Here is a 22916-nt window from a genome sequence, read left to right on the forward strand (position 1 = left end):
CTAACCATTTTTTTATACAATAATAAAAATAAATGAATTGTTAATTAAAATATATTTATAATATCATTAAAAAATGTTATTGACTTGATAATTTATTAATAAAAAATATCATTTTTTATGTGTAGACGTCCCCCGAACGCCCCGGGAGGAACGAGTCCCCCGTTCCGTTCGATATTGGGCTCACTACAGTTCGGACTCTAAATTTGTCACGGTTCTAAATCTGAACCAAAGAGTCCAAATCCGACAAATCGTTTTGAGAAAACAGATTTTGAAAGAAGTGCCAAACATGGACTGCTTTGCCAGATACAGAGTCGCCACCTAAATATTTTATTTTGGGGAAATTTAGGAAACCCTGACTCGTTTGCCTAAGGCCACGTGTCCGTCATCACCAAAGTTGCCTCGGCTCAGGAACTTGGGTACGATTGGGGAAGGTCACTTCGTGAGCACCCCCGCTCGCCCGATCAAAGATCGGCCTCTACTAACCATGATATCTATTTTTGAAAACATTATGCATTCTTATTCCGGTTATTAGCCTAGATTTACTAGGTGATGCGCAACAGCATACAAGTATAGACTGGATCGCCTGAATTGGAACAAAACATTTCATGTTTGTTTGTTTGAAAATGGTTTGATGGTGCTACTCGCAAGTAGGCTAAGACGTGGATTTGCCACCCTCGGGTGGGCTTAGAAAACATGATTTTTGCCACTATCTAGTGGGCTTAAAACACACAGTGAATGAATTGTTCCAATTCAAATAACCCAACATTCACCCACAAGCATTCAGACAGTTATATCACATAAGCATATAGCCTCATGGTAAGCATGCTATTCATGGCAGTCACTCACACGCATGCAAGGATGCTAAAGCATAAAACTTACCGAGTACTCCAAGCCAAAACAGAAGCTAATTAAAAATCCATGCATGATCCTAACTATACAGAAGTGCCTAATGCAACACATGCAAAAATGCAACTATAGCAGGCTCGGTTATTCTAAACATGGCATATGAAATGCTACAGCTAACATGTGTTCAACTTGGAATTGAAAATACAATGCAGTTAGTATGATGCGCCGAGCCCGGTGCATGCAAAATAGATGAATGAATGCAAACATGCTATCATACTGTATGCTAATTGAAACATGCCCTAATCTAACCATCATAAGCGGGTAAATAAAAGGGAGAAAGACGTGGGGTTGGAAGACATACATCATACACACGCACACTTATTACAGCATTGCCCTCGCGCAGAGGGTCTGAATAAATAATATACAGTCCCGAATAAATATTACAGTCCAAATAATTACAAAACCCTAATTAATTAACAAATTAAACTAGGTAAGCTGTAAATTAGCATGCAAGCTAGGGACTGCCTCAACTCTGCTCCGGATGATGGATGATGCATACTTGAGTTGCCTTGTGCGGAAATCCACTACGATGCCCCAATTAGCCTCTGTTTGCAATTATTCTCGGGATGCGTGCCAAGCTCCGGAAGGCTACTGATTTCTGATTTGCTACAACAGAGAGCAACAGAGAGCAACAAAGGGGCATGGCAAAGTATTTTCACATATGTATGCATGACTACTCTTCAGGGAGTGTAGTCCTCGATCCTCGTGCCACCAATCACGCATCTCGATGCATGATGGCCGAGGAGTCAATTTGCACGACTCAATATGAAATGAATGCACATATGGACACAACAAGGCCTAGACTCCATCATGGATAATCCGGAGCGTCGGCGACCAGGAATTGAGACACGTTCCGTCACTCGGAGTATGAAACGTACCTCGTTTCCCGTGCTTGGGCTAATTCCTATCCCAAGCACAATGCAATATGCATGACATGCATGAATGCAACTAATATACAACCTAGCATGCACAATGCTATGAAATGGCATACACAATGCACGATGTAACATAGCATACACGATGCTCTAACATACAACCTAGCATACGCAATGCTACGAATTGAAATGGCATACACAATGCACAATGGACTTACACCAACATGAGTGGACCTCATCCACACTCACATCGGTAGCCATTAGATGAAAATGAGACACTCGAGATGCATGCACACATGCACGCAAACCGAGGACTGAACCTAAGGCACAAATGCCACTCTAACAAAGCATGGCAAGGTATGAAACATGATATGCAAACATGCAAATTTCAGTACCAAAAAATGATGCAAAACAGCCCCGAACATGGAAACATGGCACCCGATACATGGAATGAATCCCGAAACATGAAATGAGGTACATGGAATGACCTATGGCTATGCAAAGCATGCATTATTTGAACATGAAGTGTGAAGACAGAATCAAGACAGTCCCAAAACAAGCATATTTATAGTTTTAAGCAAGGCCAAAAAGTGAACACAAATAGGGCTAAGTTAACATGCAAAAATGGCCCCAAAAGAGAGATAATGAAGCAAGTAGCAGCTTCTGGCCCTAAATGGCCAAGAGCCCTTCAACAGAGTTGAAGAGGGGCTCAAAATATGGTACTTTACAGTTTACAACAAGCCACGAAAACAAACACAAGTATGGCTAAACTATTGTGCAAGAAATGGGCCAAAAGGGAAACAAAGAAGCAAGTGATGGTTTCTGGCCTCAAACAGAGGATGGCCCTTCAACAAAGTTGAAGAGGGGCCCAAAACATGGTATTTTACAGTTAGTGACCAAACCCAAAACAGTGCACATGCATGCTTAAAATACTATGCAAAATAAGGCCTAAAAAGAGGTTTAAACACAAAGAGCAAAAACGGAGCTTCAAACAGCAAAAGTCTCTTGATCAAACATGAAGAGGGGGTCAAAATAAGGATATTTACAGTTCGGACCAGAGCCTAAAGATACAAACACAAGGGGTTAACAAAACATGCAAAAAATAAGGCCAAAAGAGAGATAAAGAGGCAAGTGACAAAAGGAAGCCTCAAACAGTGAATAGCCCTTCAACAATATTGAAGAAGGGCTCAAAATAAGCCACTTTATAGTTTATAACCGAGCTCAAAACAGTTTACAAATAGGCCTAAAATACTATGCAAGAAAGAGGCATACAAGAGAGGTAAAGAAGCAAGTGGTAGCTAGGGACCTTAAACATGGAAGGACCCTAAAACAAACATGAAAAGGACCTCAAAATAATGCTATTTTCAGTTAGGATTGGAGCCCAAATATGCAAGAAAGTATGGCTAATATATTGAGCAAAATAAGGCAAGAAAGAGGGAGGAGCAGACTTACCCTTGAAGACCAAATCTTTGACAACTCTTGGACCAAGTTTGGTGGCTCCTTAGCTCTGGAAAACAGTTCCAAGTGGCTGAAATGGATAGTGGTGGCAAGGTGCTAGGTGGTGGTGTAGAAATGGTGTAGGGTTTAGGAGGTTTTGAGGGTTGGAATGTAGAGAGAGAGAGATTGAATGCAAGAGGCTTAAACCAAACCTTCTAGCCCTTTGAAATGCAGCTGTAGGTGCTATTATATAGGTAAAAGAGGGGAGAAAAAAGGGGGGGGAAAGGAATTCAAGTTTCCCCCCAAAAGTTGGCCCCTCCGGATACAAAATCTGGGGGGAAACAGAGGGTATATTTGTAATGTACCAGAGGTAGGGATCATGGCCAGCCGGGTATCTAAGTTGCAGGTGGCCGGCCGGCCCTTCCCATGGCCGGCCGGCCAAGGGTCAAAAGGCTCAAGAAGTTTTAGTGGCCGGCCACCACAGATTGGTGGCCTCCCATGTGTGCACAACACAACCATGTGGTCAAAAACTGGAGAAAGTAAACCAGGAGAGAGAAAAGTCCACTTTTTGGAGGGGCTCAAAAGGGTCAAACACAATTATTGGCCGGCCATGTGATATTGGTGGCCTCCCAGGTGTGTACAACACAAATATGTGGTTTAGGGCTAGAAAAAGTGGCCTTAGGGTGGTTAACATTGGCTTTCAAGTGAGAAAAACGGCGACGGAGGGCGATGGAGGAATAAAACTGGTTGTCAGAACAATTATTGGCCTCTCACCCTTATACGACCTTCCTAACAATGAAACAGAGGTCCCTGCCAAAAATGAACTCAAACCGATGCAAAATGGAGGTTCGGGGGCCGAAACGCGCAGCCCGAGGCCCCAAAAACTGACTGTTAGGCACCGGAAGTGGTGTTCGACCACGAAGTTGGTCTCTCGAGCCATAGTGTCCCTCAAAAGGGAGCAAATAAGATGCATGCAAAAAACCGGAGCAAATGGAGGTGGTTAAGCGGTCCCGAACCGAGGCACACGACCGTCGGCTCCAAAAAACCGGAAACCGGGCTCCAAACGGGAAAAATGGCCTACGACCACGAAACGTAGCCTACGGCCACTGAGAGATGGTCTTCGAGACCTCTCCCTCATTTCTGGAAGAGAAACAGAGAAAAGGGAGCCTGGTTCGCAAACTGACGCAAGACACGAAAGAGCCCGGAAGTCCGGAGGCAAGGCTCGCAGTCGAGACTCTGAAACTTCTGAACGAGCACAATATGCAACATCACCAAGCGCTCAATCGGTGACGTCTGAGTCTTAAGGTCGGTCAAAAATGGGGTGTCAACATTATGCGATTATAAACATGAAGGAACGTGATATAATTTTTGAAAACATCAGAAATAATTGTATTTTAAGCAAATTTCATGTGACGTATTTGTAATTTATCCATTTTTATTTTTATTTTTATTTTTCTATGGCGATTCAATTTAGTGGGTAAATTATATTTACCCCGCTATATGTTTACAATTTTCTCATTTTGCTCTTAACTTTTTTTTATTTTTTTTAAAACTAAATTTTGTTCAAAATTAGATAGAAAACATCATGTTGATTGTCACCTAACATAATTTTTTTTATTATTATATTTGAGTTTAAATTTATGTTAGATGTATAGGTTAAATTTGAGTTTAAGTTTATGGTAGAGGTATAGGTTAAATATAGGGTAAATCTCCTTAAGCTATAACTCATTTACAATTTTTTTTTTTTTTTTGATCGGTAAAAAAAAACTTTATTGATGGAAAAGCAAAATACATGCAAAAATGTATCAATAAAGCAGGGAAGTGCACTAAGCATCATAGCTACCCTCTACAATCCCAACTTGGTTGGCACCGCAAAGGAAGCAAAATCATTTGCTAGCACTTGACCCAAGATTGGTAAGAAACCAATCAAAGCAACCAACAAAAGAGATAGAACAAAAAAATAGAATATTAGCAGACTGGGGCATTAGTTCAGCATATTAATCTGGTGTGGAAGGCCCTTCCAACAGCAGTGTTGTGGTTTGTGTGGAGTTATAGAAATGAGTGTGTGTTTAAGGCAGTCCAGCCCAATTTTCAGGTTCTGTGTGAATGTATCAAGGTGAGGTTAGCAATTTGGATGAGATCTCAGTTCAGGGATGCTCATTTACACTTTTCCTCACTAAACTTTAGAACTTAACAGTTAATCACCTCAAACTATTATGTTATCACACTTGACACTTTTCGTTAGAATTCTATTAAGAATTTAAATGGAATCAAGTTATATATGAAGCATGTGACACTTATTATTTTTTAAAATAACATTACTCATTATTAATTTTTTTAGAATAATAATACTAATTGCTGGTGATCTTACTTGCTGTCTCCCTTCTTTGTGACAAAATGAAAATGAGATTACTAGATAAGTGCATTATTGCTTTAATAATTCAATAAATCTATCATGTACCTTACACATGATCTGATTTTATGTAAATCTCTAACAGAATCTTAACAAAAAAGGTTAACTATAACAAGATAATACTTTAAGCTGATTAATGATTGAGTTTTAAAATTTAAGAAAACAAAATGCAAATGGATTATAGTTTAAGGGGGTTTACTATAATTTACCCTTAAATATAATGATATATTTCATGTCATGTAGTTTTCAATGTGACTTTTTTGTCTAATTTTTGACAAAGTTAACTTTACAAATAAATTAGAAAAGTAAAAAAAAAAAAAGCCCTTAAAATGTGAAGACCAAAGTAAGAAAGAAAATACTTAAGGACCAAAATAAGAAAACAAAAATGATAAAATATAAAGGAGCAAAGTATAATTTACCCTAAGTTTAGTTAATGGTACAATTCTTACAATAACGGATTAGATAATGAACGAGTGAAAATTTAATAAAAGTTAAAGACGTGTCTCATCATAATTAGATGACCGTAAAGTACACTTGTTATGGCTCATCCGTAAGGAATTTATTCTCATGATACACACTATTTGAAGGTTATGTACCAAAACATAACCCAAATGAGTCAACAAATTATATAAAATCTTATTCATTCCTTTGTGTTTCATTTTATAGTTAATGTTTTGGTAACAAAATTCAAGTGGTTAAAAGTTTTAAGTTTAATAGATGCCATATTTCAATAAGAAAATTGAAATTGAGTGCAATACGAAATAAATTAAGCGGAAAATAACATTGGCCTCAAATTATCCCATTTAAAACTTTCTATTAATTAATGATAAATGTTCTTAGGTCATGCAATATGTTACACATAAATTTATATCGTCAATCTATGGTATTTAAATTTAGTTAATATAATGGAGCAATCTCTTTATTTATAGTTAATTAATTTTGAGTTTGATATTTTAACAGAGTATCAAATATAAGGCTTGAGTAGCCTTTCACCTCAAGTATAGCAACTGTTCATCTCTCAATCAGACTTCTGAATCACACTCAACCTTAGGCTTATTTTGAGAAGTAGGTTAAATGCTAACTTTTTTTTTTTTTGAAAAAAAATTAGAGAGGTGATGTGACCTTAAAAAGCCAAAAAGCCAAAAAGTTAACCCAATTGCCAAAATATAATAAAATGATCTATGCATTGATCACCTATTAATTTTGAGTTAAATACTTACACAATATAACATGACTTGCATCTGTATGAATGAAAGCATGAGTACTGCATATTTATTTACGTTTTTCTTCTAGTTTTAACCGACATAAAGCAATCTATATTTGCAGTGCTAGAGGTGAGTGACCCTGCTTCGATTGCTGCCTTTGCTACCAAACTAGCAGCAGGTGAGTTCTCGTATTTCCTTTTTTTCTCCTCGTTATGTCTGTTGGATCACGATGCCATATGTATGTTATTGTTCAAATTGATCTTAATTAAGTGATGATTGGTTATATGTTATTGTCGTAGTAGGTCAACAAATTATCAAATTAAAATTAATTACATCTTATAATTTTAATTATGTTTCAAAATAAAGTGAATTATGACCTATTATGGGGACTTTATAATTACGATTAAATTGTTTTTCGATTATCAGGGTAGAACTACATAAGGTTGGGGCGAGCCAAGAGGGGGCCATCCTTGTCAAAAATTTTAAAATGTTATTATTACTTTATTTATAAGTATTTGTAAAATGCATAAGAGATATATTCTTCATTTTATAAAAATCAATTTATTAACTCTATCTCATTATCATTTTCACAAGGTATAGTGAGAAAATTTCTCAAATTATTTCACACTCTAATTGATGACATCAATTTAATCAAGTCAATTTATTAATGCAAGAGGTACATGTCACTTGTTTTAATGTTAAAAATCAAATGGCATATATACTTTTTATTAGTAATGCTAAAGACCTCTAAAATATCATTCCAAAATTGCCCACAACGATGTGGCATGAGAGTTAATCTTAGGTAATTGATTTTAGAACAAATCAACAACTAATATATGACAATCCATGCCATAAGGGTAAATTTAAAAGTCATGTTTTAAAGGTTTTAAGTATTTTTCACTTCTCATATATTAGATTATATCGGCCAACAAAATGACTTAAAACAAGTCTAATTGATTCTGTACTGAGATATAATTAATAGTTCAAAATTAGGGAGGGAAAATAGACTTATTAGATGTATTTACTTATTTTTCTTTTATGAAATACTTATTTTATAGTATTTATATAAGAAATATTTTCAATTAGTGATGTATTAAAGCTAACCCTACATTTTTTACACACCTTAGTTTTCTTGACAAAATTTCTAGTTCTGCACCTAATAAATAATGGTTCAAATTCATTTTTTAAATTCAACATCTCAAAAGCAAAGGTAGGTATGACTTTTTTTTTTTTTGGTTGAAAATTTATGTTAAGAGTGTTTAGTGCATTTATGATAATAGTTTATATAAAATAAAATAAAAAACCTTATTAATGAAAAGTAAGAAAACAAGTATTTTTAACTTTTAGGCGCCATGTGCCCCCCTGAGTTTTGAAATTTATATATATTTTTTTTGTGTGACAAATATAAAAAAAATATTTTAAATAAAAAAATTTATAAAAATATTATTTAGAGTGAAATGTGAATGTCATTTTTTAAATTATAAGAACAATAATAATTGTTTTGATTGAAAATAAAGAGACTACGATATAATTATCTATGAAAATTTCAATATAATGGTGATCTCTATCATTATTGACATGCAAATATAATTAATCTCAATGAAAATATAAAATTTATTAAATTGTTAGTTACATTTAATATGTAGGGTTCATCCTCCATGTGTTTTCTTTACTATTGATTGATAATATCACATGTCAATGAAGACGTGGTATGACTATTATATTGAATTTTTACGCATGTTTTGTATAAAAAATTACTTTATCATTATATAATTTATTTTAAAACTTTATATCCAGGACTTTTTTTAATATTGTCCATGATACACTAATTTCAAATAACATTCACTTTATTTGGTTTGAGTTTTCTAAACATACTTTTCAAAAAATTTTACTTTTTTGTTTTCTGTGTTTTTTTGTTTTTATTATTTTTTTTAATATTTTAAGCAATTTTTTTAATTTTTAGACACACTTAACATAAATACACTCAAAAAGAATAATTTTTGCGATAAAAATCTTTAAAAAATTCACTAAATATCAAAAATATAAAAAATACCAAAAATAGTATATTTTTCATATTTTTATATATTTATTAATTTTTTAAAATATTTTTTCACAAATATTTTATTTTTTTAGATGCAGATGCATCTAAAAAAAATGTTTAAAATTTTAAAAATATTCACTATAATAATAATAATAATAATAATAATAATAATAGTAATAATAATAATAAAAAACTCAATTTTCAAAAAATTTAATTCAAAAAATTCAAACCAAACACATTGATTTTTTTTTTTTAATCTTTTTTGAAGTCAATCGTAAAAATTTATGTGAAATATTTTTGTAAACAATTTCAATGTTGTAATTAATAAATACCCCCTCTAATTTAATTTTTTTTGGCTCCGCCACCGGCTATAGTCGATGTAGAGTTGCTTGGACGTGGCTGAATTGAATTTGGTTGTACACACACAAGTTGTATTGCATTGCATGTTGTTGTTGGGCTTTGTTAATGAATACATTCTCCCATTTCTCACTCTAGACATAGTAATATAAAAATTATACTAATAAATACACGGAAATTTTTGTACTTTTTTTTTTTAAAGAATTTTAGATAATTTGAAAAAATAACAGAGAAAGTGTTCCAAAAATAGAATATATGGACCAAATTCATTCTAGATATAGTGTACACTTGGTTTTTATTACTATTTATACCATTTTTTTTTTCCATTCTCTTGTAAAGAGAATAAACATGTTATACTCTCCTGTACTTTTGGCACTTGGGATATTAAATTTGTGAAGGGGTAATTTGTCATTTCACCATTTACTTTGAGCGAGCATTTAACTGGTTATGAGGTAGTTGAGCAAATATAAATATGAGATCCAACAACTTCGCCTGCTTTTGGTTGTATTTTATAAATGTGATTTGAGAGTATGAGTTATATTTTGAATTTGTGTGTTGTAGAATTATGATTTGAGTGTGGAAAATTTATTTGGTAAAGAGTTTTGAAAATAGTTTTGGAAAAAAGGTTTGATTTGAGTGGGGAATTGTTGATGTGACATTTGATATGCGATACAAAAAATTATAACTCATAACTAAACATACAACTCAAAATTATTTTAAAGCATATAAAAAATTTAAAAATTTTCAGAAAATATTTTTTCTGATTATATAAATCAATTGCAAAAAAAAAAAATTCACTATTTCGGACAGCCGGCCGGTCAACCGGCCGGACGACCGGCCGGATGTTCCGACGCCCCCTCTACAACAAACAGAATGCTTTGACATATAAACAGAGCTTCCGACAAAATTTTAAAAAATTAATTTTAAACCCTTACCAAACATCATTCTCTCACCTGTACAACCCACTTGGACAGTAACTTTAGTCAAACGTGATTGAAACTCTCACTTTCTCCCACCCCACCATCCTTAAACACGCGTGGGATTAGTTATTGGAAGAAGAAAAAAAAAAAAAAATTCTAGCCAATCAAACTTTACTGGGTCTTTAGGATCACTCAATGGGGATCTGAAACATTTTTGGACTTTAATCAGAGGATTGTGGTCCTAAAATAAAACTCCTTATTTATTATTATTTTAGAATCTCTTATTTATTATTATTTTTAATCAGAGGATTGTTTAGAATCTCTTTATTTATTATTATTATTATTTTTTCCACAAAAGGTTGCTGTTAGTATGTTTCATTTGGCCTCCGTTTGGAAAGTGAGTTGACTTTTTAACTTTTTAACTTTTTTAACTATTTTAGCTTAGGCTAAAAAGTTTGGTTTAGGAAGGGCTTTTTGACTTTTTGGCTTTTTTAATTTTTTTTGTGAGAGAAGAATGTAATAATTATGGGTTAGATGTGATATTTTATTTTTTTGTGACTAAAATAGCTTATTGTCTTTTGTGGCTAAAATAACCAAAAAAATCCCGTTTAGCTCTTGCCAAACAGACTTGGGTGGTTTTTTAGTATTTTTTTTTTATTTTTTTTTTAGTATTTGATATAATAAAAAATAAAAATCAATTGAAAACATATTTTATGGTCAACAAACCAACTTTCTTTGATAGAAAATATTTTCTACTTTTAAAAAATAAAAAATATTTTCTGAACTAAAATCTTACCAATATCAACGCATTAATACCATCACTCTCACCTCCACCACCATAACACCACACTACAACATATAAGAGTTTTAGAAACTAATTTTTGTGGTCTCTAAAAGTGAAAATTTTGTGACAAAAGACATTTAGGGACAAATTTCTACCGTCTTGAAGATAGTCACTAAAAGGCCTTTCCGAAAAGTCAAAAATAAGACTTTTAGCGATAAAATTTTGAAAATGTCACTAATAAATACACTTTTAGGGACATAATAATTTGGTCTCAAAATGGTTTATTTTTTGAAACAAAAAATTTGGTCCCAAAAAGATAATAATTCATCACTAGTGTCTAATTTTCGTTGCCAAAAATATAATAACGACACTTTTCATAACAAAAAAATTTGATCCCTAAAAAATAATTTCATCCCTAAATTTTGGTCTCTAAAATCTTACTAATTTTTTGTAGCGCCACCACAATCACCATGCCTACCGCCACCATCATTGTTTCCATCAATGCCACTGTTGTCACTACCTCTACCTCCATCTTTGTTCCACCACCACCACTGCCACCATAAATATCCTAAAAAAAGTTTTCCATAAAAAATATTTTTTTATCTAAACATACGAAGCATTAAGAGCATCCCTACCCAAATCTTTAAAATTTGATGTCAAATTTTTTTTTTTTTTTTTTTTTTTTTGAAGACTTAGGTGGCAAATTGGCATATATCAATTTGACGTTTAAGCTCTTTACCCGATATGTCAATTCTATTAGTCTATTACTTTTTAATTTTGAATTCTTTTATTTCACATGAAAATTCTTTTATTTAAAAAAAAAAAAAGACATGAAGTGAGAATATGTCAAAATTGGCATAAAGGGGTGATACCAAATGCGACATCAGCTTTTGACACACTAGATGGAGTTGATACTTGATGTCAAAATATGACAATTAGAATATCACATCATATTTGAAATATCATATAGAGATGTTCTAATAATTAAATTACAATATAAGTCAACGTCTCTCCATCAACTTAAATTTAAAATCTCACTAATATCCCTCCATAACCATTAAGACAATTGCCCTAGATCTTCCATTATTTATCATCTTATTATTACACTGACTCTCAATAAATTGGCTCATTAATGAACTTATAGTATATGTCTTTGTTGGATGTACTCCTCGTCACAGTTTGGCATTCAAGGTTGGGTTGGTGTTCATTGACTCATTAATGCCCATAGCTCACGTGAAATTCCATTTAGAAAATCGTATCCATTTATTGCAACTTTGTAAGCCTTATATTATATCCAGTGAAAAATGATATTTTTATAATATTTTCATACAAAATTTAATATTAAAATTATATAATAGTTGTTGTGAGACTTAAAAACTCTTTTCGCATGAATTGTTAAAGAAATTCAACGAAAAGATAAGTTTTACCTTATACATCTGCAACGATAAAAAAAGTTGATGTCACCCAATCAAGATTGCTAATTAAAGACTGTCCGATGATAGAATTAGTTTTCGTTTATGAAAGAGGAACAAAATAATATGAAAAGTGTGGTTTAAGGTGGGACTCAGGCATACCTATTTTCTTTGATAGTACTTTCCTTTTATAGAGGTGAGTATGGTTTGCCCTAAATATTTGTTTAATGGGCTTTCTTGTTTAGGTTGGGTTCATTGTTAGGACTAGTTTGGGTTATTCCAAAAATTTAGAATTCTTTAGGTCATTACAGTTGTATTTTTAAAAATATAAATCACTTTAAAATAATTTTATATAAATATAATTAAATTAAAAATTATCACATTATTTCTATATTAATTTTATGTAGTATAATTTTTTGTTTGAGTAACCACTACTGAAATCTATTTCATGGAGGTTTGAAAAAGATAAAAATTAGCCTTGCCCTATATAACGTCGGTGACGGACAGGGCAAGTGATTATTAGGTGGCACCACTTAAAAGAAGATTAAAAAATGCAAGATTTTATCCAAACCAAAAAAAAAAAAAAAAACGTAAAAGATAATATCGTCTAACAATGATAAACTTGTGTGTATAGAAATTAAAAAGGGAAAATAACGTATAGATGGAAAGAAAAAAAATATTATAAACATATAAGAGTGCAAGTGTCACTTACATCCTTTCATATGTTAGTATTTTTTTTTTTCTTTCTGCCACTTATATGTAATTCTCCCAATTAAAAAAAAAAAAAAAAAGCATTAATCTAATTTAGGTCATAATCTATATGGGTTTTCTAAACTTTTTAAAAGAAAGTGAATCACGACGAATCAAAGAATTATAAATGAATATTTTATTAACTTTTCTTTTTCGAGGCATTATCCTCAATTGTGAGAAAGGCAAATTAAATTTAAAAATTATCTGCTGTTGTTAGAGGAATACTTATTGTGTCAATAGTAACACCTAATTTTTCCATGGTTGCTGTAGAAATGCTATTACTTGCTAGTTAGTTACTTACAAAAGAACACTTGCCTTCCATTTCCTTAAGATTAATATATTAATGGACCTGTCCAGTTCGGCCCATGGGGCCCATTTTTGGGCCCGTTTTGATAATCCGAACCGTTCAATGTGTAGAACTCGTCGAGTACTACATGTTTGTACGTTGATCGGATATCAATAGTTATGTGATCAAATCAGTTTTGTATAAAAAAAATGGACGGTGAAACAATTAACGGTTGATAAAAAACTGTTTTATTCTCATAGCTATCGATATTCGATTAACGTGATTTTTTACAGGCATATAGTACTCGATGAGTTCTACACATTGAACGGTTCAGATTATTAAAACGAAACCCATGATGGGCCTCTATGAATCCAATAGCACAATCCAATCCGATCTTGGACTGGACCAAAGCCACTGCCTAAGTTAAACTAGCACAACAGAAGGTCAACTCCAAAACCTTCTTCTAGAAATCTATAATACAATCACTTGAAATGTGTGAGAGTCCCAGAAAAAGTGTAACACCAAAAAAAAAAAAAAAAAAATCGTTTGTCAGAAAAATGGAAGTGTATTGTCAAAATTCCTGCAAATTTTTGAATTTTTTGCAAGATAGATTTGCAGGAAAAACACATCATTTCTTGCTAAATGAACGTGAAAAAGTTATAAAAACGTTGATTTTTCTATGCTCTACTTGATTTTCCTAACAATTGAACCGAACCTAACAATAACAAACATCGAATTCCAGGATTATTGCCTAATGGAAACTTCGAATTAGGCCCAAAACCATCACAAATGAAAGGCACCAAAGTGATCGATCCCAATGCGATACCCAACTGGGAACTTTCAGGCTTCATCGAATACATAAAATCAGGGCAAAAGCAAGGCGACATGTTATTAATGTAAGATTTAATAATACATGCAATCATAATAATAATGCGAAATTAAATTTTACAGGATTTTGAATTTAATACAATTCAATAATAAAACGAACGTTGTCATTGAATTAGAGAAGTTGAGAAAATATCTCTAATAGTTGAAACTTTAATTCTTGGCTACCTTTAATTCTTGGCTCACCTTCTTCTCTCTGTCTGTCTTAATTAGGATGACTATAAAACTTAGAGTGATCAAAAAAACACTTATCATATAAAAGGAGAGTCACCCATCTTTATATAGAGGAGAGAAGAGGATCAGATAAACTCTATTAGAAGAATTCATATCCATTAAGGTTTCCTTCTTATCTTAGAAGAGTAATTATATTAAAATTGTAATTACTGAACTTTATCTCAAATATTGGTTTTATCTAATTGTAGAGTTCAAATAAATTAAAAACATGTAGATATATGTAGGCTATTGAGCTACACTAGAAAATAAATCCAACAACTAATAGACCCCGAAGGAACATTCGCAGTGAGTCTAGGCAACGACGCATTGATAAAACAAAGAGCCAAAGTCACTAATGTTTGTTTTGGGGATTTGGGAAGGGATTTAGAAAAAGAAAGAGAAAATGTATCTGAAACTAGGTGAAATTTAGGTATATTTTATTCACATTTCATTCACCTTTTCCCTTTCCCGTTCCCTTTCTAAATCCTTTCTCGAATTCTCCAACCAAACATAGCATAAAGAAATGTTCTATTCATTAACATTTAGCGCAGCTCGAACTTGCGCGCAAGAGGAGAAACTTAATGAGTCACTGTCACCAAATTTAGAGCTAAAAGATTGGGGCATTTTGCCAATTCAAACCATGTATAGTAGCGATGGTTGGGACTCGTATTCGTGGGGCTTCTTGGCAGACTCTGACGAGATTGAAATTTCGATTCATAACCCGACTGTGGAGAAAGAGGATGCGGCTTGTGGTTCGCTTATTGATTCGGTTGCTTTGAAGGTTTTGAATCCTCCTAAAAGAGCTAGAGATGATTTTTCTTTCTTACTCTTTTGACGAAATTTATGCTATTATTTGGATTTTCACATCATCTTTGATCTCAATGACTCATATTCTGTTATCTTAAACAAACAATCTATTGACCATCATATCATCTTTGATCTTACTCACTCATAAACAATCACCTTAAAATTGAAGAGAAAAAACATAATACACTACTTCAACACGTTCCTGACCTTCAACTAGAATAGACTTCTTAATGTTTTATTGCTCATGCCCAATACCCATTGGTCCCGCACTCAATATTAGACAATACAATTCTTATTACTAAGACTCTAAAAAAGAATTATTGTATCTCAATTAAAATATCCAATCAACGAAATCTTTAATTCCTCGCTTTTATTCATAATTTACATGTGAACAACATAATTGCATCTACAGATACAAACATTTGTGGGAGGTCAATAATTTTAATAACTTTTTTATTTTATTTTTGTGTGTGTACTCATTTTTTCCCAAGAATAATAAGTGGTCCAAAATTATGGAATAATTGCTTTCTCTGTCCTCTTTTTGAATACAGATCCAACCCACATGCTCCTGTATCGTTCTTATTTTTACAAATTATTATTATTATTATTATTATTTTTTTTTTCATGCTCAAAACATATATGGCTGCAGGTTGCCTGGGAATTGCAAATGGCATTCTCAATGCATATTAGGCTTCACCAACCAACTCACTCAAGATTTTCTCAAAAAATGATAATAATAAATAAATAAATTACACTTTTCTCCAATATTTTATTTTATTTTTCATTATTTTTATTTCATTTTTCATTATTTTAATTGTAACAATTGTGTTTTAATATGATTTTCTCATCATTGTTTCTTAAAAATTTACACGCCAAGTGCCCACCTGAAGATCAGAACATTTGAAAAAAAATATATAGTAATTTTTTACGCTTAACTTTTCCTCAAATTCTATTTTAGTTCCTCATATTTTAATTTTTATTCAAATTCTAAACAGCGGGAAGTTAATTGTTGTAGTTAGAAAACGTGATTAAAATGAAAGTTGGTGGATATAAAATATAAATTTTATCCTAAAATTTCACAGGTAGAAAAATATTTTGAAAAGTATTTAAAATTAAAAAATGTATTAATCAAATTTATTCTTGCACCATAAAAAAATTAACACATTTTACATTTCTGAAGCAATTGTTCTACAAGTCGAATTTTTTTAAAAAATAATTCAATATGTGACTGCGATTTATTTTAGGACGAATTACACTAACAGTTCCTATAGTTTGGGACTCGTGTCACTTTGGTTCCTGACTTTTTAATTGTGACAAATTTGACTCTGAATTTTAAATCTTGTTCCAAATAAGGACAATTGAAGATACCATTGATTAATTTCAAGAGCAAAGTCGTTAATTTGATAAAATATAAATTAATTTGACAAAAATAAATATCAAAAAATATTTTTAAATTTTTAAAAATTATTTCTACTCACCAAAGATAAATTTATGTAAAATTGATAAATTTTTTACACATTAATTAATTTATTTATTTTACCAAACTAATTTTTATTATATGTTTGGATGATGATGATGTAATTGGTGGTTGTTTTTATTTTTGTTAAATTAGTTTTTATTTTTCTAAAAATCAAATATGGCGACAACTTTGATATCATTATTAAACCAGTCCATTAAGTCTTCATTTGGCATTGGCTATTTTTGCTAACTTTTTTATGTTGGGACTTTTTTAGCCTCGTTTGGTTTGGCTTTTTTCACTTTTCTGAGAGAAAAAGTGTAATGATTATAATTTGGATGTGACATTTTATCTTATTGACTTATATAGCTAATTTTATCTTTTTGTCCTTTTTTAGCCAAAAATCTAAAAAAATCCAAAACTAAAAACATTCCATATATTAAATATATTGATTACACATTAAAAACCTAACAACCACCCATTACATAATTATCATCTAAATACATAATAAAAATTAATTTGATAAAATAAATAAATAAATTAATGTGTAAAAGATTTATTAATTTTACATAATTTTATCTTTGGTTGGTAGAAATAATTTTTAAAAATTCAAAAATATTTTTTTGACATTTATTTTCGTCAAATTTGTTTACATTTTATCAAATTGAAATTGGGCAATGGTATCTTCAATTGTACTTATTTGAAACAAGATTCAAAATTTAAGGTTAAATGTGCCACAATTAAAAAGTCAGAGACTAAAGTGACACAAACCCCAAATTATAGGAACTGTTAATGTAATTCGCCTTTTATTTTAAACTCCTGTTTGCCAGTTAATTTTTTGGCTAAAAATCAAGACAATAATGCTACAATCGCAAGAATTTTACTCAGAAATTACTTGAAAATATCAATATATGATTCAAATTCATTCTACATGTAAACTCCACAATAAAAAATATAACATTGTTTACTGAATTTGGGATAAATTTGAGATCCTAAATTGGGTCCCTAGATTTATTGAAATCAAAAAATTAAAAAATTATTAAAAGTTTAAAAAGTCAAAATATTACATCATACCTATCAACAAATTACTTATTTCCTCACAAAGTTAAAAAATAAAAGATCCACTGAAAAATTTAAATTACACTATCTAAGAACTAGATCATTCATCAATTTCTCAGTAAAATTCTGAGCTCAAATTTTGTTCCTTGTCTTTTTCTGTTTCTGAAAACTTCAAAACAACCAAAATGTGATTGAAACTTTATTAACGTTAAATTTATACAGATGTGACACAATAATAATATATCACTTTAAAACAAAATATTTATTAAATTTAAAAAATGAAATAAAATAAAATGTTTATTAAAAAAATTATCATTTTAAAATAAAACACTTAAAAAAAATATTTATAATTACAACAACCATCCTTCCTCCACTTGAATTTTGAAAATAATTGATAGCGCGAAATTGAATTTATCCGAACATTTAAATCTGTACATGTTAGTCGATCCGCCGAACGGTCACTTAGAAAACCGATATAACACTTGTCTATATTGACATCCTTTATCGACCACAACTACCCCTTTATTTCCATACTTTATCGACCACAACTATCCCTTTATTTCCATACGACCAACCAGCCAAAATTGAAAACATTCGAACAAGTCAAAATTCAGGCCACGTTGCATTACTCTTTGAATTTATATATGTGAATAGAGTTTTCCTAATGTTTTCCATATTGTTGCAGACGATATGTGTTAAAATCAATGTATAAAGAGAAATAGAGAATTGTATAGATATTGATTATATTATTGATTGATGTAGAATATGTTTACAATGATGCCTATATATAGAAGAGTAGAGTAGGTAGGTGTGTAGTAGGTGAAGTAGGTGGTAGTAGGTGGTAGTGGTATAAGTGTGTAGTAGGTGGAGTAGGTGGTAGTAGGTGGTAGTGGTAGGTTTTAACAGCCCCCCGCAAACTCAAGGAGAAGAGACACAAATCAACTTGAGTTTGGAAAGAGTAACAAAATAAGAAAATAGACTAAGACAGAAAATAAAAATGGATAGGAGACACTGTATGGTCGTGTCAGACCGTTGGTGAAGACACTGTATGGTTGTGTCAGACCGTTGTAGGAGCTAACCGGAATCAATGTCGGGACAGTTTATGGGGTCATGTCGGACCGTTGTAGAGGCTAACCGGAATCAATGTCGGGACAGTTTATGGAGTCATGTCGGACCGTTGTAGAGGCTAACCGGAATCAATGTCGGGACAGTTTATGGAGTCATGCCTGACCGTTGTAAAAGCTAACCGGAATCAATGTCGGGACAGTTTATGGGGTCATGTCGGAGCGTTGTAAAAGCTAACCGGAATCAATGTCGGGACAATTTATGGGGTCATGCCGGACCGATTTAGAATACACTATATGATGGTGTATATAGGATGCCCAAATATATATACATGGATATATATATCGAGCTCTCAAAAGTCGCGCCCTTAAAAGGCGCGCCCACTGCATCAAAAGCCGTGCCCGACAGAAAGCATCGAGCGACGAGTCATCAAAAGGCGCGCCAGGCATGCGGCAATGCACGTGAGCGACAGAGCGGCGTGTCGGCCGCGTTGTCATTGTCGATATAAACCAATGCGGAGGCTGTGTAAACCAAACCAGGCTGAAACCTCTGAGTATTGTCATTCTGAAACATTCTGTAACCAACCCGTTCTGACATTACCAGTCGGAAATCGCTGCTGCTCTGAAACACTCATCAACCCAAAACATGGCCTCTTCTTCCCGTGGTCTACTCACTCTCTTTCCAGACCTCAACGAGTCCACAAGAGAGATAACTGGTGCGGTTGCCCTTGAACCTCAACCAAGCGCCCCGGAGTTTGCTCCGTTGACCTTTCCTATGCGATCTGTGGAGCAAAGAATGGCAGCACAATCAGATATTGAGGCCAATCAGTATATATTGAAGTCATGTGTGGAGACGATGACGGCAGTCACAAACTTGTCGCACCGGCTTCAGAGTAGGACAAATGAGGTGCAACAGTTAAACGTCCAACTGGCTCTGCTCCAGCGCATGTATAAGGATGCGCGAGCAGAAATATGTGTACTAAAGGCAGAAAACAAGGAGCTGAAGCAGAAGGCCACCGTTATGTTCCGATTTGGAGGTCCGCCATATGCTGCAGTGGAGGAGCAGGAGGGAGTGAACGTGCTCGGCGGCGCGGGAAACACAGAGGCAGCACCGTCAAGGGCCGCCCAGGACGGAGGCAAGAAGAAAAGACCGGCGGAAGAGGCGAAGAAGTGAGGTCGGTGGGTGGCCGTCTGCAGAAAAGAAAACAAATCTTTTGTTGTTATGATGGTGGTCTTTGTTGTTGGTGGTGTTGGTTGTTTTTTTTTTTTTTTTTTTTTTTGTTTTGGTTTTTTTTTGTGGGAAATGAAATAAAATAAAATAAAGATTTGAAAAAATCAGAGGTGGTTTGAATCTGTGGGCTCGTATGTTGATATAATATATTATAATAAAAAAAATATGTATATATATAGATAGAAAATAAAAGAAAGTTGAAGAGAGTGGGAACACGCTGGAAAAGGTGGAGCAAAATAAATATATATATATATATATATATAAAGTAAAAGAAAGTTGAGTGGGGTTGGTAAAAGATATATACTAATGAAAAGGAATCAAAAGATATATGTGTGAAAAGTAATCAGAATATATATATATATATATATTTTTTGTTTTTTTTTGTTTTTTTGTTTTTTTTTTGTTTTTTTTTTTTTTGTTTTTTTGTTTTTGTTTTTGGTGAAGTGAATGTGTGAAAAGTGGCCTGCCGTGTGAATGGTATCTCTCTCTCTCTCTTCACATGGGGCTGTCTCTCTTGCAAGTATGTGTGATAAAATAAAATAAAAAGAAAGTTGGGTGGTGGAAAAGTATGTGTGATAAAATAAAATAAAAAGAAAGTTGGGTGGTGGAAAAGTATGGTTAGAGAGAGAGAGAAGGCATGGTGGTGGCTGTCCAAGGAGGCACTATGAGAGAGTGCGGATCTGCAAGTGGTGCAGACCACCCTTTCTTTGGTTCAAACGTGTGAATACAACAGATTTAGATGAAGTAGCATCGGCAATTGGTTCTTGGACAAAGCTGGTATGGCTGGAGAGTCCAACCAACCCACGGCAACAAGTCAGCTTGTTCATGGCAAGGGTGAAATGCTGATCTCGACGGGAGTGCGGCGGAGGCGTGAAAGCTCGCCGACGAGACAATTGGTGGTGATGGGTTGACTGGGAGGAGTTCATATCACGTGTCATTCCGTCAGCGACCGACGCCAGCTTCTACAGAGTCAACCTCACCACCGTATCAGCAAACAGATGCGTGTCCGCTTCCGTATTCCCTTCTGGCACATCCACAACAGACGATTCAACCTTGACGGTGCAGCTCTTTGATGAAATGCTTGTATGTTTGGGACCTGTAGAAGCGTCGGAGGATGGACCAGACGACGTCGTTTGGGGCTTGGATGTGCCGGGCGAGGAGGGAGGAGCATTGGCCTGACTTGACTCGGTAGGTGTGGAACTCGGTGATGGACTGAGTGAGGGCTTCGAACTCGTCGGTGGCATCAAATTTTTTTTTTGTCGCAAGAGAGGAGAGGAGGGTGGTCACACCATCGATATCAGCCACTGCTCCTCCTTCACCGACCGCTTCTACCCTCAAGACACAACCATGGACAAAACATTTGCCAACAACCTCAAAGTCACATGTCCAGCACGAGATACTGTGCCTGTGGTTAGTGTAATATCACTTTTGAAATAAAATAGCAGGTTTTGGTGTGAAAAAAAAATAAAAAAGAGTGGTTGATCTTTGTATGTAGAGAAGTCGCCTCTGGTGGCGGCGAACTGGAAGCTATATGTATTGATAGAGATGATAGCGGAATAGGTTGAGGTCCGGCGGGCGGCCAAGGCGAGACTGCCGCCCGCCGGTGAAGCAGAATGACTAGGTTGTTAACCTTGCTCTGATACCATGTTAAAATCAATGTATAAAGAGAAATAGAGAATTGTGTAGATATTGATTATATTATTGATTGATGTAGAATATGTTTACAATGATGTCTATATATAGAAGAGTAGAGTAGGTAGGTGTGTAGTAGGTGGAGTAGGTGGTAATAGGTGGTAGTGATCTGGGTGTGTAGTAGATGGAGTAGGTGATAGTAAGTGGTAGTGGTAGGTTTTAAGAATATGTTAAAAGAATGGAGATTTCGAAGAAGGTCCATACGTATTCCCCAACACATCCTGGGGAGTCCTAATCCCCCCCCAACATCGAAGACGACCACTCCCTATTGCTCGGCTGGATAATCGAGGCCCTCAAAGCCGTCAAATACATCGACTCCGACCACTTCGCCGTCCCCCAAGGCAAACGCGCCGTCGAACTCATCGCCGGCAAAGAAAGCGTGATTGCGCAGATCGTCAAAACAATCCCAGGCAAAGTCTATGACCTCACTTTCTCAGTCGGCGATGCTAGCAATTCATGCGAGGGGTCGATGGTGGTGGAGGCTTTCGCCGGAAAAGTGACAGTTCAGGTGCCGTACGAGTTGAAGGGGAGAGGTGGGTTTAAGAGGGCTAGGGTTAGGTTCACGGCGGTGTCGAATCGAACCAGGGTTAGGTTTCTGAGCGTTTTTCATAGTATGAAGAGTGATAACTCTGGTTCATTTTGTGGGCCTGTGATTGAGGATGTGAAGTTGCTTGGTGTTCGTTACCCACTACCTGTTTGATTAAAGTCCTAGCTCAAAACTCCAGGTTTGTGAGTTTTAGATATGTGTGTCTGTGTGTGTGGTTTTGTTTTAGTATTTGTTTTTTAGTGGAAGTAAGAGGGTTTATGATTTGGGTTACAAAGTTCATTTATGTATGTATAAATCGTCCTGGCCTACTTTGGTAGGTTAAGTGAGAGATAAAAATTGGAGATTTTTATTTATTTTTTGTGTGAATTTATTAGTTTTATAAGTGTTATTGGGAAGATGATGATGTCGGTGATGAACTTTTGAATCACTGATTTGATGGAAACATTTCAAGGCATATTATAATGTCATTTTTATAAGGATAACATTTATTCTCACTAAATAGTGTGCATCGAATTATAATGAATCCATCTTCAAGATTAATAAAGTCTTTGCATTTGCACAAACAATGATAAACCA

At 33.9% G+C, this 22916-nt stretch overlaps 1 pseudogene; it reads left to right on the forward strand.

Annotated features, from left to right (window-relative positions):
* The first annotated feature begins 6861 nt into the window (after nucleotides 1-6861).
* LOC145823988 (protein BIIDXI-like) lies at nucleotides 6862-22784 on the forward strand (annotated as a pseudogene).
* Nucleotides 22785-22916: the final 132 nt, after the last annotated feature.

The sequence above is a fragment of the Camellia sinensis genome, chromosome 4 (genome assembly GCF_055761805.1).
Source record: "Camellia sinensis isolate YWXY chromosome 4, ASM5576180v1, whole genome shotgun sequence".
Lineage (NCBI taxonomy): Eukaryota > Viridiplantae > Streptophyta > Magnoliopsida > Ericales > Theaceae > Camellia > Camellia sinensis.